We start from the raw sequence: 18,495 nt of genomic DNA on the forward strand, positions 1-18,495 counted from the left end.
GTTAATTTAAAAGTGTATTTCTTATTTTCAAGGATGGTCACTTGTATATTATGTTTTTAAGCAAAGTCTTCATTAACTAAGTCAGCATTGAGTGATTCTGTAAATGACACTTAATGTCTTGATCTGGAGGCTGAATAATTTTGCAAAGGATCAAGTCAGGAAGAAGGATGTACAAAACCAATTATTTGAATTAAGATCCACTTTTATGTAACATTTAGTACCTTAGGATTCAAATTCTATTTTCAAGCTGCTTGTATATTGGTTGTAAAGAATTTAAGAACTGAAAGTGTAGCTCTGGATAAATCTGTTGCCTTGCCAAGATTTTTTGAGTCAAAATCTTCTTTTTTATTTGGAAGGCCAATTGACTTGCTTTTCACATATTCAAGGTGAATGAAAGTTATGTAATAAATAATTTTCAAGGAGTTGTTATGAAACCTTATGTTATAATTTTATGTATAAATTATTGCTACTTGAATTAAGATATTTGCTGCTCTGGGAAAGGGGCAGTAGCTGGGAAAAAAGTGCATCCCTGTCATTTTTGGCCTTCATTTATGAGAGTTATTGGGAACTTTATACTCTTTCTTTGCTCCCTTTTTCTTTCTAATGGGTGGAACCTATTTTGCAAGCACTATATCCAATTGTAGTGGATACCATTGCAGGTCACATAAAAAACCCAGTAAAATCAACCATAATGGCAGTAGTGGTATGAACTTTGTGTATAAAATTGTCCCAATCCTATGACTAATCTGGACAATTATTGTACAATTTCGATTGCTATATTATTTTGGTTATTGTTGAGATGTGATTTCAATGAACACTTTCTGTGATCAGTGATACATTTTACATAAGGAAAACAGTTATGATTGATGTCTGGTTTTTTTTTTGTGGATGATAAAGTTAATAATGCAGCTGATTTTAAAGAGGTATTTACTGGTAGTGGTGTTGTCATGAAATAATATGCCTTGGAAATAAGTCCCAGTAAAGAAAAAGACAGAAGTTTATGTTGTTCATTTTTGTTGTCAGTTTTTGCTCTTTGTCCTCCCACTCCCTCCTTTCCTAAGTAATTCTGTAGGACAGTATTGGAAACATACTCTCTAGATCAAGAAATTCAGCTCAAATTCTCCATATATTCTCTGTATTCAACTTTTTGAGGTTGTCTCATTTCCTTGTCTTCAGTTAATTACAGATGTTTCAAACTTCTGTGCTCTTACCTTAAAATGCTAGTTAACTGATTCATTTTAAGTTTCATTCAGAATATTTTACTGCTATTCAAAGACTGAGGTTTTAAAAATCTTTTTTTTTTTCCTCATCCTAAAATAATGATTCAGGTGTATGTCCTTGGAAATATGACAGATTTGATCTTGTTACATTGACTTTTCTACTTACAACATTTTGGGGTATGTTCAGTGATGAATTTTTTTGCCTATTCCTATCAGCCTTTCTGACAACTATTTTTGTTGAACATATTTGAGCTAACCACAACTTTTTCCTGATCAGGCTGTGCTTACACCAGTCCTGTTGAGCAATGACAGTATTTTTGCTTCTTGTCATCCAAATAGTAACTGATTCTGCCTTTTGTGAAAGGCACAAGAAAGAAAGTGAAGAGTGAGTGAAGGAATTTTGGATATATCATTTAGTTAGAGAAGCCAGATATACACACTTGAACCATAGTCTTCATGGGTTAATGGAATATTTTCTGAGAGTGTTTATTCCAAGAGCCAAAGCAGAACTGCAGAGTGGAGCTGAAAAGTGAGCTATAGCTCTTAAGAGGCCTACCTAGATTTCTGCTGCCATCTAGTACACCTGAAGTCTGCTGGCAAACTGAGTTTCTTCTTTGAATTAGGTCCCTGTATTCTGGCAAGCTAGTTTTCATTCTGCTCTGTCAGCTGCCAGGTGTATCTGATGGATGTAACTTTAAGTTGGGTGATAATTAATGTGGGTGTTTGAAGCTATATGGAAAACATATTTATACTCTGAGAGTTTGCTTTTTTGATATCCCAGAAATTTATAATCAAAGAACTGTATTAGAAGATTGTTACTAGAATTCAGTAGAATTAAAACATTGATCCAGGACATATCAGCTGTTATGTTTTGGACCTTGTTGTATATTATGGTTTATTCCATTCTTAATAAAATGTGGTTGTCAAGACACAGTGAGGTGCTGTCTATTGACCAACACAGATTTCCCAGGTGCAAGAAATGTTTCTTTTGATTATGCACAGATGTACTGCAACTTTCTAAAGGCTGAGTTTGAGCAGCAGTTAGTTCAGTTAACCAAAATGAATTGTTCCTTCTAAGTCTGCTGAGGGTCTTGACCAAGTAGGCATTTATAGAGTATGCTGTATTGTAGCAGGTTGAATCTCCTCAGAAAATTCATCTATGACAGACAACATAGCAAGACCAAGTGGGATGGCCACATTGCCTTTTTTTATACAATAGCTTTGTTTATAGACCTGCTGTTCACATTGTGAGGGAGCAGGATTATCCTTTTGTATTTGGAAATCTAAACCCAGTTTTCTGCACTATGGGAAAAGCTTAAACTGCCAGAACATGAACTAGGAAAAGTAGAAAAACTTTCTGTTCTTCTTCTTGAGTAGATCCCACTTTCTAGTAAGGAAGGCAACATTCAAAGAACTAGGTGAAATATGTAACAGAGAGAAAAGCTTGGTAACTTGGCGATGGGAAAGTTACCTGAGAAGGAATATTGAAGGTTTTTTGTTTTCTAAGGAGAGTCTGCCAATCACCATTGCAAAAGTGGTCTTATGCCAACACAAAAAACATGTGTCATAGAATCATTTAGGTTGGAAAAGACCTTTAAGCTCATGAAGTCCAGCTGTCAAATAAGCACTGCCAAATTCACCACTACACCATGTTGCTAAGTGCTGCATCTGCACCACTTAAGTGACTCAACCACTTCCCTGGACAGCCTGTCCAGTGCTTGACAACCCTTCAGTGAAGAAATTTTTCCTGATATCCAGTGTAAACCTCCCTTGGTACAACTTGAAGCATTTGTTACTTGGTGGAAGAGATTGACCCCAACCTCCTTTCAGGTCGTTGTAGAGAGCGATAAGGTCTCCCTTGAGCCTCATTTTCTCCAGGCTTAACAATCCTCAGCACTTCCTCACAAGACTCATGCTCCCTTTACTGGCTCTATTGCCCTTCTCTTGGCATGCTCCAGCACCTTAATATTTTTTCTGTAGGGATCCGGAAGTGGACACATGATTCAAGGTGTGGCCTCACCGGTGCCAAGTTCAGGGTGACAATCACTGCCTTGGTACTACTGGCCACACTATTGCTGCCACAGGCCAGGATGCCATTGGCATTCTTGGCCACCTGGGCACAAATGGCTCATGTTCAGCTGCTGTCAACCAGCAGCCCAGGTCCTTTTCTGTCAGGCAGCTTTCCAACCACTCTGCCTCAAGCCTGAAGCATTGCAAGGGGTTTCCCAAGGTGTCTTCTTTTTTTATGGGGTCCCAGCAAAACTGTCTGTTCAGTCAGGCTGGTCTTCCTTGTCACTGACTCTACTTTTGCCACATAGGGATGGTCTGCTCCTCTGCCTTTAGGATTTTCTTCTTGAAGAATGTCCAGCCTTTCTGAAAGCCTTAGCCCTTCTGGGCTGCCTCCCAAGGGACTCTATCAACTAGCCTCCTAAACAAGCAAAAATCTCTCTTCTGTAAGTCTGAGGTGGCAGTTCTGCTGACTACATTCCTTACAGCTCTGAGAACTGAAAACTGTCATTTCATAGTTGCCTGTGCCCTAGATGGCCTCCAAGCAGCAAATCATCCTTCTCTATTCATAAATAGTAGTAAGGCACCTGGCCTCTTGGCTCACTCACCAACTCTGTCAGGAAATTATCTTCCATGTAGTCCAGGAATCTCTTAGACTGTTTCTTTGTGCTGTATTGTATTTTAGAGTGTGTATGGATTTGTTCATCCCCTCTCTTCCTCAAATTGAACTCAGTGTCTGTTAGCCTGTTGTGCTATAATTTGTGGTTTACAGGGTAGAGGTTGCAAAAACAAAGAGTCCCCAGAATTTTATTAAAAATAGGTGGCCAGATGAAAGGAGAATTGTATTGATTTCAGATGAAAAAGTTTCAGCATGAACTAACCTGTTCTTTGGCATGCAAGAAAAGATACAGGAAGAAGTTGTGTGTGTCTTAGCTGTGAAGAGTATTTCAGTCAGAATACTCATCTCAGTGGACAGCAAGTAGTTTGTATCAGACAGGATTTCATGAGAAAGCAGACTCCATTAGCTTTGCAGTTTAAGGAGATGCTTGTTATCAGTCAGGAACTATTCATTGCTATTTCTCAAAGCTATTCATTGCTAAATGGAGTTACTATTTTTTGATCTCTTATTTAAAAGCTTTTTAAACAACTTATTTTCTGTGTAATCCTGTGTCTGTACAGAACTCAAAGTAGTGTGGGCAGAGTCTTTTTACACAAGAAAATTGTGTTAATTCTCTTTATTTTGTTTCCCAAACTGACATTTAAAAAAGTACAAATATTTGTCATTAACTGAATGTAGTTTTTGATGTCTCTCAGCTTGCAAAGGAAGTGTCTTTCAGTGGCAACTTTCTTCTCAGCCAAAAGTTGTCTTTTAGAGCATTTTTTTTTGTTGAAGTCCTCTGTTTTTCTGCTTTGTAACTTTTTAAAACTGTCAATTCGTGATGTAATTCAGTTGTTTAGATTTTCACAGTGGATGTCATACTAAGCCTGTAATTGATAGATGATGCCTTTGAGGCAGGTCTGCTTTTGTTTATTAGTATTGTATTTATATACCACTCAGTATTAGATCTGTTATTGTGAAGATAAAAGTGCTTGTAAAGAACATACATAAACTTCCTACTTTATTAATAGAACAAGATGCATTAGTTTCACAAGGGGAAGTATTCTGTGATAGCAAGAAGTAGAAAAGAGAGGCATATATATAAACTATAATTTGTGTTTTATTTATGCAAATTATTTCCACTAAAGATTTAGGTCCAAGCTAAATGATGTATTGGTATACATCAACAATTATGTTTCCACCAAAAAAAAAAGTACTTGCAGTGAAATAAATACGCTTGTGTAAGCAGGTAATTTGACATTGCTAGATAAAAACTGTTTATTGGCCTGCATACTTACAGCTGTCACTTTTTTTGGTGGTTGTGTTTATAACAGCATTTTAATTAGCAAGGCTTTCTTCATTTCATAATCATTTTGCCTTTATTCTTCCATGCTCCTCCCAGAAATTCCACTACTTCATTACCAAGCTGTCTTCCACTCTTTAATATTAAAATAAAAACCAAGCACATAGCTTTCCTTGAGAGCATTCAGATGAAATGTTTTTTCTTCATGTTTTATGAAGAAGGCTTTTTTTAAAAAAAGGAAGGAAACAAAAAGAAACTCTACTAACTCTCTAAGAAAGTATTTGTAAATAAGCTATATATTCTTTCTACATCTAAAAGTTGCTTTGAACCCTGTTTTCCAAAGGTGAAACTGAAGCTTCAAGCTGTAGGAGATGCGACTGGTTTTATCTTTAAAATATAGAACAAGGGAGAGATTAAATGACAGCATTTTTCTGTTCTCCCCTTACTTTGGTAGCAATATTGTTTTGGCTGTTTTTCTAGACTTCAAATTGTATTTGGAGACTTATAAAGCTTTCAGATTATAAGACTATAAAATAAGATATAGGAACACTGAAATATTGGGGTTTTTTGCATAGGAAGAAAACCAGTCTAAGAATGAAAAATAAATTTAGGTAATCATAGTATATTTTCCTTAATTCTTTGCTTTTAAAAACATCCTTATTTTCTCTGTTGCAATACCTACTTTAAAGCTAAAGTAGGTATTTTGGATGAGAAAGATGTCAAAGGAATTTCTGCATGGGAAAAGCTCACACAGAACATGTTCTTGCTAACAGAAGTAGTTGTCCAATTCAGCCAAGTGTAAAGGTTAAATTGAATGTCAATTTCAAGTTGAAATCCAATGCACATTACAATGTACTGCTAAAATATTTATATTTCTGTATTTCAGTTTCATCAATAATAGGAGTAGCATTTGATAAATGCTGAAAAATTAAAGTGTTATTATTTGTGGTATATCAAGATTGAGTTTTGGAGTACTGTCTTAACTAAAATTTGTTGTTACAACCTGAGCAGTGTTATCAATTACTTTCCTAATTACCATAGGTATGTAAGAAAGCTTTCATGAGTTGGAAGATTGTTTTATGAGATTCATAGATTGCACATTTTTAAGTGACAGCCAGAAAAATGAAAAAGTGCAACAAGTTATTTGTTTTCTTCTGTCCTCCTTAAATAATGTAGACTTAAACCCTGTTCAGGTACACTTTCTCTGAGCATGGGTTGTACTGTCACATTTGTATCTTTTCCAGACCATCTCTGTACTGCAGAGAACTATGCAGTAAAGCTTTGAAAACAAAGCAAATCCAAACTTTGGTTTTGCAGCTTGGTTTTTCTCACCACATATATTAAAATAGTATGACACTGAAGAGAAATTATGGTCTGGGCCAACTGTAACAATATGAATGAAATTCACACTAGGTTTCATAACATAGGTGCAGAGTAGGGTATATTCACTTGGAGTGCTCATGTGAAGAGGACATAGAAAGAATAAAGTAAATAGAGAAAAGAATGATCTAAAATGCTGCTAGGTAAGGAACTTTATTTTTTTTTTCAAAGCCAGTTAAAATATAAAAATTACCTGTGTACGGAGTTGCACAGTTAATCAGTTAAATGAGTTTTTTATTGACTCATCTATTGACAGAACTATCAGAGTTAATGAATGCCTTTGATGAAATAATTTTCCCCTTGTATTAAGTTTGGATTAATTTTAAGAGTTGTACAAAGCCTTTGTGGAGGACCACCCCTTTTTACTTTGTAAAAGACCACCCTTGTGTTCCCCAAACATGTCCTAAAACCAGAAACTAGTGCCTGTCTCAAGCTCTCTTGTCCACTTCCAGAAAGAAGATAGATACTTCCAATGGCACACTTTCATGTGAAGATTTTTTTATTATTTTCTTTCAATATGTTATTTCTAAGCTTATGCAAAAACAAAAGGAGACCAAGAAATAGTAACTAGTGTTTCTGGGGAAAAATGGGGCATGAGAGAAATAAAAAATTGCTGGATATGGAAAACAGAATTGCATGAAATTTTCTGTTAAAAAGTGATGGTTCTGTTGTTTTAGTCGCTTTTTAAATTAAAAAAATATTGCATTTTAGAAGTAAATATTGGACAAATTAAGGACTTGACTTCTTCTGGTGGCCTAGAGGCTAAACCAGAAATCTTTAGCTTAAATTTCTAGGCTCAGCCTCTTCTATAGTCAGCATTTCTGAATTTTAAGGTTCTCTATCTTTTCTGACTACCTTTCCAATTCCTCTATAAAGAGCCTCATTGCTACTTCAGCTTGTTGTCAGAGATTAAATATTGTCTCAATAGTGTCCTTTCTTCCTGCAGCTTCACTTACTCACTTTATTTTATAAACTAAACTTTTCTCTATTCTTCCTATCTCTGCAGTAGCAAAAGTGGTAAGGAGAAAGAACTCCATAGGAGAGGTAGAGAAAACGGGCAAGTGAAGTTCAGAAAATTATTAACCTTAAAGAATCAATGAAGAATGTAGAGGAAAATGCATAAGCAACTCAGTCTGCGTTTGGAATTTGCTTTCTAAAACTTTGAGGTGGTGAGGGAAAAATCTAATTTTATCTTTTAGTATAAAATCAAGCAGAATCTTTTTAATATAGAATCAAGCAGATATATATTATTACCAAATTACCAGTATATATGCATGAAAAACATACCAGGGCAGTAGAATACAGCAAAATAAAAGAGTAAAAAAGATTATTCATCTAGGTAATTTTGGGAGGCTTAGTGCCTATCCTGTCTCTCTGCATTGACAGCCCTATAAACAGACTTTTTATTTTAGTTCTTGGTGTGTCACTAAATGAGATGTGTAAAAGCGATGATGAAAATACTCCTTGTAGTGTTAAGAAGCTTGTTAATCTGTACCATGATAGACATAATTTAGTACAAGATCCTGAAGATGGGACATTGGATGCAAACCCGTGTAGCTGATCATATTACATGTCACTTGGTAATTTTCAGTATTCTATGACCAAATGTGCATTTTGGTTGTGAGATAAAAAGTACATGTAGAAGACTTGCATGATTTTTATGGCTGAGATAAGCAAGTTTCATAAATTGGCATAAAACAGCTTATTAGCCACTTTTAAGTGGTTCAAAGTGACTCAACTTCTCTGGTGCATCCCCCTGTCCCCATGCCTTCACTTTATTATTTTTAAGTCTACAGCTGACAGCACTTAGTTACAATTCTGCCACAGCCTGTATGCATAGCTGGGATCATAGCCTACAAAGACATTGTTCATAGACACAGAGACTGAAGGTGTAGGAGAGAAAAAGGAGTAAAAAAATATGCACACTGATCAGGAAGATATTGACAGATAAACAAAATGGGTTGGAGATACAAACATGAAGATTTTGAAAGTCTTTGATAACTGAGGAGAAAGAAGTAAGATGCTGAAACTTACCTATTGGTACTCTTACATAAATGGTTTATTAAGAAGAAAGCTATTTGTATGGGTTTTCATTCTGTTTATTTCTTCCCCAGATACTCCCACAGCATTTTTAAAATTTAAGTGATGGGTGTGTCCTTCCAAAACATAGTCACCAGTCTTCATGACATTATTTGCTCAAAATTTCCATTGACATGAGTGTTTGCCACAATAAAGCTTGCAAAAACTATGATCATCCTTTAGGACTTTTTCAGTAGTCATGAATCCAGAGGGAATCTGGAGGATAAAAGAAAACCCAACATTTTGAGGAGATTAAATGATCAGGGATTTTTTCAGCCTTTTAAATTCTAGACCTCTTGTGTAAGTCATTGCGCAAGTGACCCTCACTGCGCATGGCACGCAGAGGACAGTTGCGGTTTTGTCATTGGCATGTGTTAGTAAGAGCTTGTAAGCAGGGAAATTGTTGCTGGGTAAAATTAATTGCATTGCATTGCTTATATCATGTTCAAATCTGACTTATGAAGGAATGTTCTGGGATTTTTACCAGTGCTGTAGTAGTTTTCTTACAGTATTACAGTTTATCTTCTGCACTTTGCTGTATTAGTGAACGGAAAGCAATTCAAAGAAAGCAACAGGCTTTGGAAAGATGAAAAGAAGATGAAGTATCTTTTTACTTTGTGTTGTTATTAAGATTCCCCTCTTCAAAATGTCTTCATCTCAATATAGATGTTACTGGAGGCGAAGGATTGGGAGTGGGGCTCTGGTGGACCAGCTGGAGTGTATAAATGGGGGCTAGTATAGACGCAACAATACTTGGTAAGTTCCTAAAAATTATGTTGACAGCTGTTGAGCTCATCTATGCTCAGTGTGTTTTTTGAAGAGAAGCCAAGGAATTTTTAATCAAGGAAGATTACTGAGCAGATTACTGTGTGCTTAAAAATAGACTTACTTTTATTAGTAAAACTTTTTGTTAAGCCTGAAGTGTTATATTTTTCACTGAAAATGCAAAAGCTGTTTTGATTTAAAGCAGTATTAAATTATTATGAATGAGATGGAAAGAGATAATGAGATGGAAAGAAGATAATATTTATTCTGTTTAATCGAAGTGTTGTATAGGAATGTCAGCATGAGTAATATAAATGCATTTTAACTTTAGAATTTAATGGATCTCAGACTGACATTTCAAGGGAGACAGGACTTTCAGTGACTTGTTAGGTTGGAAAATGTCTGATTTAAAGAAAATTCTTTATGGAATGTTTTTGTGTGAAGTTATTTTGGTAATCTGCTCTCTTAGGACCAATTGCTAGTCTTTTCCCACACTAATGAAACTAGGTCACTAGTTTTTGGCGCTCATCCAAGTTGTGAGATTTATTTGGTGTTCAAGCGCACTGTCTAGAAATAGTGATGCAATGTCAGCAAGGCCACTTTTCATTTCATGAACATCATTTTCAGTGCCCTGGAATTAATTTATTCACTGACCTGTTAATAACTGCAATCTGTCACTGGCTTAACAGAGGCTGAGGAAGTGTCTGGAAATAGTCATGCTCACCCTACCAGGTGATCAGTTACAGGACTGCTGTTCAATGTAACATTTTTTGGTTTTGATCATGCAGAAGAATCTGACTGTTAATGAAAACAAACCAGCAACTTAATCAAAATGAAAATACATGTAATTAGTAAATATGAGAGAGAGATTGAAGCAGTGATTTTACCCCACATTAAACTACAGTGTATCTGAGACTATTCTGGTTACTTTTGAAAAAGTACAGAAATGCAGCATCTGTAGATGATCTTTAATTATTTGGAAAAGGGCATTGTAGTAGTGTTGTCAAACAAAATTTGAATTTGCTGGGGTTTCAGGTTTGTTGTCATCCCAATCTCTACAATGTTTTTGTTGAAATCAGAATTGTCTTTAGCCACAGGCATGGCAGGCGGTCGCTTGTGGCAGTGGATTACTCTGCAGAGCAAAATAGCTGTTAGCTCTTTTCTACCTCACATGAGCCAGAGCCCTGGAGAGACAAGCTTGATGCTGCCAGTGAGGGAGAAGGGTTCAGTGGTCAGAAAACAGTTCTTACTGTGCGGTGACACAGCTGGCTAGCAATTCCTAGCAATGCTGCTGCTATCTTCAATTTTTCTGTTTCTGCTGTAGAGAAGCATCAAATCTAGCTCTACAGGGATTCCCCCTCCACCCCTCACCATGTGCATCCTAGCTCTGAGCCTTTTACCTTACTTTAGGTCTGAATATTTCTCCTGTTACTCATTTACCATTCCCCATGGTATGAGCTGCACAGCATCCTGGCCCTTAATCCACCGTCTTGAAAAATTAAATTTTGCCTATAGCAGTAAGATGGCTCTGATTTAAGTATCAGGCATCATCACTGCAAGTAGTAAACCCTACTCTTGGGGACAAGCTTTTCTAGACTTGTACAAAACTGATCTTTGCGCACAGATTAAAGCTTAATAATGAAAAAGGTTTTTATAGGATTTTTTTGATTTTTTTGTTTCTTTGGTTAGTTTTTGTTATGTGAGGGTTGTGGCTTTGAGGGATTTTGAGGTGTAATTTAATACAGCTGAGGAGCTTCTCAGTTAGGGCACTTCTTGTGATATTTGAGATATTAAATTTCTGATGGAACATACAGCAGAGCATAGTGCTGATCTGCTATCACTGCCATTGCAAGCATGGAAAGAGTGGCCATTTTTTTGGTCTTGGGTTACATAACCAGTAGTGGTTTTCTTCTGAAGTTTTACTTTCAGATTAAACTTGTGACCTGAACTTCCATGGCTGAGCAATGATACTTGAAAACATGTCCCTTCTTCATAGTGCCTTGGAAATGTGGTGTAAGTGAATAGCTATTTTTATTTCTAATCTGATTTTCTCCAAGTCTTGCTTAAATGTCTTAATGGTATTTGGGGATGGAAAAACACTAGAGGTCTTTTTTAACAGTGACTTTTATGTTAAAATGGAATATCTTTTAAAATTCCAGCTTTATACAGTGTACCTGAACTCTGTTGAGGGGCCAAACATCTTGTTGTTATATCCATTGAAGTATTATCCTACACCTCTGTAGTGCTGGAAGAGACTTTATGAAATCCAATTTGAAGACTAGTTGTTTTTCTGTAATTTAATAGGAAATGCATTTTTTAAATTGAAAAAACAGCGAAATGGGGCAAAAAATAGCAGCTTTCTCGTTGACTCCTGCTAAAGCCAGTATTTTCACTGGAGTCTTGTGTAAAGGGTAGTAGCTACTGCATACTCCTCTGTTTTGTGATATTTATCTTATCATACTGCTAACTATATGATTTCCTTGCATGGAACAAAGAAAGGTCTGGCTGCTTTGCATAATATCCAGTCTTTTAGTGTATGGAATGCTAGTAAATTTTGATGATTTGGTCCAATGCATCTTTTGATGTCCCCTTTGTTTTCAGATTCTTTCAAGTGACAGTAAATTAAGCTGTGCTCTATTCCCTGCATCTGCTGACTGATTCCCAAAGCCTTTGTAATAAAAAAGAGCAAAAACAAAGTAAATTATTAGTGATTCATTTTCTAATGTGATAAAACATAAAACAAAAACTGGAGATGAACAATGTGAAAGAACATTCTGATCTAGTAAATCACATAGATGCAGGACGTACTTGTTTTTTTATGCTAGGTAGATCAAATGGAAATGATTTGCATACATCTTCCTGTGTTTGAGACCTGTGTTTTTCTTAAAAGCATACTATTGAAATCTTTTTGGATGTATTAATTTTTAAATTACTTTTAGGAAAATTATTTTCGTAGTTTATAATGTTCATATACTATTACATTATTAATACATAGTGTGGTCATGATTCACATGATTGTGTTTTGGGCTAGGGGTTGTTTGTTTTTATGGTTCAGCAAGAAATTGAGAAATATGTTAATGTTTGGTGACTTTCTAAACTCACAGTTGTTTTGGCACATTGAATCTGGCATGTTTGGAAAATCCCTCAGCCTGAATTACTAGTTCACCTGTATTGTAAGATACATAAAATAGAACAGTTTAAACACCTAAATATATGTATGAATGTTGTTTTTGAAAATTATGGGTTTGGTGGTTTTTTTGTCATTACTGTGACAGATTTTTTTTCATTTTTTTGAGCTTGGCACATGCTTTCGTGACTGTTTCAAATGTGTTTCTATGACACTTTTGCCAGATGTCTGCATTCACTAAGAACAGAAGGGAAATGCAGTTTTGCAGTTTTCTGTCATGAGGTCACTTTTTTCACCTTTTTTACTGGGGAAAGTTCTTCTCTCTCTCAGAGAGAAAGAAAATCTCTCTCTTAACTCTGTTTTCTTGTAAAGGGTCAGCAGGTGATACTTCTCCCAGCAGAGCTGAAGTAAAAGTAGGTCTTGCAGAAAGCAGATGAATTAGAAGCAATTAAAAATACTGGAAGTTTTCATAGGTTTGAACATTTCATGTGTTGAATTTTCACTGTACGCTATAAGACTTTATTGTTGTAACTCTGCCTTCAAAGTCATCAAGCCATTCTCAGGAGCCTTGCATCTAAAATTTCACTGAATTCACATGTCTTCTAAACAGAAGGAAAAATTAAAACATCTCTCAAGTCACTTCTTCTAGCCTATATGAATTAGTGAGCTGCTAGGTGGATATTAGCAGAATTAGAAGAAAAAAATTTCTGGTAAATTCATCGTAGATCACAGACTTCCCCACCATTTCTCTGTAGTGGAAATCTGTCTCAGTGTAGCAATAAACATGGGAGAAGTTGTCCTCTTAGAAGAGATCAGTGAAGGGTAGCTACTTTGATTGGAAAGCTGATACTTTCTGTATATTTTCCTCTTTCTGGATGAATATTAGAGTGTTACCACACCTGGAGTCAAACATAGGCAAGCCAAAGTTAAAGCTTCTTTCTGTGTAGCCTACTACCTGGTTGGGCAATTCTCAATTCAGAGATCTAGTAACTAGGTTAATCTTAATTGTCAGGACAATTGAGATTGAATGGTACACAATTGCAAAAGGACCTAAGTGTTTCTGAATTTTCATGACTTAAAGTAGAAGTCAACCTTTCCCTTCAGGCAGTTCCTAAAAGGCTGTTCTCACCAGCAGAAAATAGTATGTGGAACTCAGTTCCCTAAACATGGTGTCCCTATGCCTTGGAGCGTCTGGTTGGCCTCTGATTACTTCTGTGGTCTTGCTTACAGACCACAGTGCAGGAGCTTACAGATACTATGACATCCAAAAGCACTTTTCAAACTCAGGTGTATTAGGTTGAATCCGATGCATGATCTTGGCTTCAAGCACAGAAGGCTTTAAGGGGAGTTTCTTGTAAAATATAGAACATAAGAGCAAATTGGTTTTATGTTCTTTCAAATGGATGTGTCTGGGTTTGGATTTTTTTTTAATTTCTTTCTATACTTAAAAGGGATGGGCAGTATACAGTTTGGTGTGCATGATTTGTTCTGATAACAAACTCATGCAGTTACAGAAGTATACCATAGGTCTGCACATAGCCATTGTAAATATGCCAAATAAAATCTGAGAGGAAAAACCATGCTTCAGAATAAATATTTAGTAAGTGTATGTTGCATGGCCATAGGTAGTTGTTTCCTTTGAATTTTGGTGTATAAAAGCTCACATAAAAGATTTTAACAACTCTTTTATAAGTAATAAGCCATAAAAATAGAGTAAATGTTCATATTTTTATTATTTTGTTTTCCATTTAAGTCTTCATTTTACATAAAATTTAAAAAGGGTGAGAAAGAAAAGAGTTGTTACAGAATTGACTGCTTCCAATATGGAAGAGACATGTGATCATTTGAAGACCAAATGCTCTCTGCTAAGATAATTCTGCCTGAAAATTAGCTGGTAGCTATTGATCTTTTTATTGAAATTCCTAAGTGTGATGCTAGGTTTGTGTACTAATTGCTGTGAGTTTGAGCAAGGCAATATACAGCATGTACTTTAAAGTTCTTTCACCTTAGGAAATTAATAGACAGTTTTATATAACCCAGTTATATTGGGCTATCACTTCTTACAGGACTGAACCCATAGCAATGAAAGACTTCTTACTGCTTCTCTGAGATTAGAGACAGAAATGAGTGTCTGAATTTTGATAGTTAAGTTGCTCAAAAGGATGTTATGCCTAACCAGCTTTATCATTACTACAGATGATCAAAAGTCTTCATGCTGAACACTTTAGAAGTGCCAGATTTCTGGATATCCATCTCTTCAACAGAATAGGAGGTCACCCAGGGCATAACACTGTTGCCATTAAAAAGCTTTCTTTTCTTCAGTCTTGAAGTGAAAAATACAGATGAAGAAAGAAACACCGGGAGTACAAAAATAATAGTACATGCAGCATAGGAAGCAGCTATTGTTGTCTTTGCTCATTGTTCATATGAAAAAAAATAAGCCTCTGTGAATGAAGAAGGATTTGAGGTAGTCTTGGAATTGCCAAAGTTCCAAATAGTGAAAAGGCTATGTTGTCAGTTCTGTTGCTTCTGCATTTTAAAAGGGGTTAAACCTCAAGTAAACTGTTTCCATGTTACATAAAGGTAGTGTTCTAAATAAAAGTATGGAATGTAACTACAGATTGTATTGTAGCTACAGATTTTCTGATACTCTGGAATTCCCTGCAATACATATGTAATGTCTCTAGACAACACCTTTTTCCAAGTCAGAGAGGTCTACTCTACTTTGGCCTTTACTAAATGTTTATCTTTGCAATACCTTTTTTTAATTTTTAAAACCTGAATTTAGTTTGGTATGGTTGAATATCTAAAGGCACATGCTTTTCTCTTCCTAGAGAAGAAGTGATTATACATAATGGAACCAATGATAGTGACAAAATTTCTCAATTGTTTCCTTTTGGAAAAACCCATCCCAACTCCCCTGAAAAAAAAGCTCCCCAAGCTCCCAGTGTTTATTCCTCCAGGAAAATAAGTGTTTTTTTAAAAAACAAGGACCAAAAAATCAGTGAAAGCTGTGTTTTGCATTTCTTGTTCTGGTGAGCCCAATAAAATAATTGTTAGACTGGTATACCCTAGTATGTGTTTCAGGTTTTTCATGGGCCGTATATTTTAGCAGATTTATGTAGATGTCTGTTAGCTTATCCTGCCATCCAGGAGCCTAGCTGCTGCATTAAAAAAAAATAGATCTTCAGAATTCCTTTATCTGGACGTGGTCCTGAACCTTTTCTAGGTAACCTTTCATGAATATTGGACAAGGTAATCACCAGAGATTCCTGAGATTCCTTCCAATTTAGCATTCAGTGATTCTCTGATTTTAGCATTTCAATGAAGTATGAAAAGACAGTGAAAAACAAGTTCTTTTCTATTTCTCAGAATCAACATCTTTCCTTCTCAGCACAACATAAAGTAACATGTTAAATATGTATTTAACCAGTCTAAATCTGGTTGGTTTTTTTTTCCCTTTCCCCTCTCCTCGCATAGAAAAGGGAAGTAGTGCTTCACATGGTGAAGTATGATGTGTCAATGGAAAAATCATTGAATTTCCTGAAAACATCATTCAATGAACAAAATATTAATGCAGTCTCATGGTATTTTTCTGATTTTTTTTTTTTCTATTCTCTTGCTTCCTGATGTAATAGAACTTTAACTTCGGACAAAACCCCTACTCCAAAGGTTTCATTGCATGTATGGTTCATACTTTAGTCTTTAAAAGAAAGGAGTTTTATTCTTTGAAACAATGGTGTTTTTTGATTTCTACCTTCCTTCTTACTCTGTGTGGTGTGGACAGTAAACTCACTTTCATGTTCTTCTATTGATTGTAATAGGTTTGCTACAGATCTTTAGTAAATTCTTACGTAACCAAGGAAAAGGTATGTAAGATGAGTGCAGTTACTGAGTTGCTGCCAAAGGGAGTGTGGCTTAAGCTGTCGCATCAGGAAGCTAGCTTGAGTAAGAGGAAGGAAAATGAAGTTATCCTTACAAATAAATGCAGAGTAGTGAAGTAATAGTACTGTTACAGCTAAGGTTGGGATGAATTTGGCTGTTTACCTGAAGATCTTTTCCTGCTCTAAAAGTAAAATATGTTCTGAGATCTTAAAAATGTCTGTATCTTACTGAAAATGTGGTTGTTGTGAACAGTCACATTTAAGGAACAAGAGATCCGCAAAGTCCAGTGATTCTTGACCCAGAGGGTAGCAGGACACAATATATAAACAGGAATGGGGAGACACCCTGGAACAGCACCTTATCCAATTTTGATTTAAGTGTCTATGAGGATACAGATGTGATGATCAGATTGCAGTAGTTGATTTCAAAGTGTATCATTAAACTGCAGAGAGCCTGCTAAGAGGGACTCTGAGATTGGTGGTGAATTTCTAGCGTAATAGGTCTTTTATGTGGCTGAAGAAGCATTTATCTGAACTTAACATTACTATACTCCAGCGTGTCTGATATTTCTGACTGAGTTGCCTTGGGGTGTTTGTTCCAGGTTTTGCTGGGTCACATTGTGTTGATTGTTCAAGGATTCGTTTCTAAGTAGGACCAAACACCAAGTAGGAATCTTTTTTTAGCATATGTCTAGTGCCTCTGCAGATGCAAAGAGTATATGGAATGATCTTAACTAAAAGGTTGTCTTTTGAAAAGAATACTGAGATAATTGCATTGTTTTGATATTCAGGAGAAAAATGAGAGGGTTTTTTTGGGTTTTATTTGTTTATTCTTATCAGGGATGTAGTTTAGCTGGTGCAGTTTTCATGATTCTCTGAAGTAGCCATTGATAGAGGTAAGGTTCTGCATTGCCTAAAGAATTGAGACTGAATTCCATCAAGAATGCCAAAGTTAACAGATATGAAAAAACCCACAACTAATGCAAGTGTCAAATTTTCCTTGCTTAAAGGAATGATCTCTTATTTATATGTACATATTCTAATTCTGTCAAGGATAGTGTTACTGTAAGGCATTTATATGCACAGATCAATAAGCACTTAGCTTAGGGGAAGTGCATTTTCAAAATCATAGATCCATCATTTCTCTCTGTGATGATGTAGATTTTTTTTGTCACTGAGAGAAATGAATGCTTAATAATATAATGAATATTTCTGTTTTTCTTGTAACACTATTATTAGACCACAGGTTTCTGAAAGGATGAGTGTAGATAATGTTTTACAGTTAATCTTTAGTGTGCAGCTGAATAGATAGTAAGGTTACACTGATGATACATTTTTAGTAGACTAAAAACAGTATTGTAAGCACAGACCAAGTGTGGAGTTTGGTTGGCTGACTCTACACAACCAAACATGACTTTTGACATTTACTGAGACAGGTCTGGCAGTTTCTGCAGCTGTATGAATGGTCTTTACTGTCCCTTTCCTCTGCAAAATTGTGGTGCTCACTAAAATGGAAGTAATTTCTGGGGAAAAGTTGAGGTGATGTTGGTTTTTCTTCCTGGTACTTCCCTTCTGTATAGAGATTTAAGTAGGTGAACATAATACCTTTGAAGAATTTAAGCCGTGACAGGTCAGCTTTAACAAAGTGTAATGACATAGTTATTTTGTTTTAAATAATTGTAGTTATGAAAAATGTTGTGTGTATCTTTAAATAACTTGATTGTTTTTTTTTTTGCATTAAAAAATGTTACTGATTCATTTTTGATCTTTAGATATGTGTGAAGTAAAGTATGAGTAGGAATTTTTTTGCCTATTCTTGAAAATGTAAAATAAGTCCAGACGAACCTGCGCTGCCTCAGAATTGAGATATTGGAACATGAACTGTTCACAGTGTAGCTTATTGATTTTTGAATGTCTGATTAAAGTAAATTGCATCAATCACTGAGATGGCAATGTAGAAATATGGAAGTGGTGTAATAGTCGTAATCATTTACACAATGAAAAAGTCAGCTTTAAGAATGTGTGTAGGAATTAGCTGCATTTGAATATCATTTCATCTAAATAGAACACACCACCATATGACTGATATTTTTCATTTCTAGTTATCATTGCCATTCTTTGTGAGAAGTTGC

General features: G+C 35.6%; 1 protein-coding gene across 1 annotated transcript in view; it reads left to right on the top strand.

Annotated features, from left to right (window-relative positions):
• Window positions 1-18,495, top strand: part of AUH (AU RNA binding methylglutaconyl-CoA hydratase) — a 114,111-nt gene that overhangs the window by 61,249 nt on the left and 34,367 nt on the right. The gene's annotated exons all lie outside the window — the stretch shown is intronic.

Source organism: Pyrgilauda ruficollis, unplaced genomic scaffold, assembly GCF_017590135.1.
Source record: "Pyrgilauda ruficollis isolate IOZ18807 unplaced genomic scaffold, ASM1759013v1 scaffold78, whole genome shotgun sequence".
Taxonomy (NCBI): domain Eukaryota; kingdom Metazoa; phylum Chordata; class Aves; order Passeriformes; family Passeridae; genus Pyrgilauda; species Pyrgilauda ruficollis.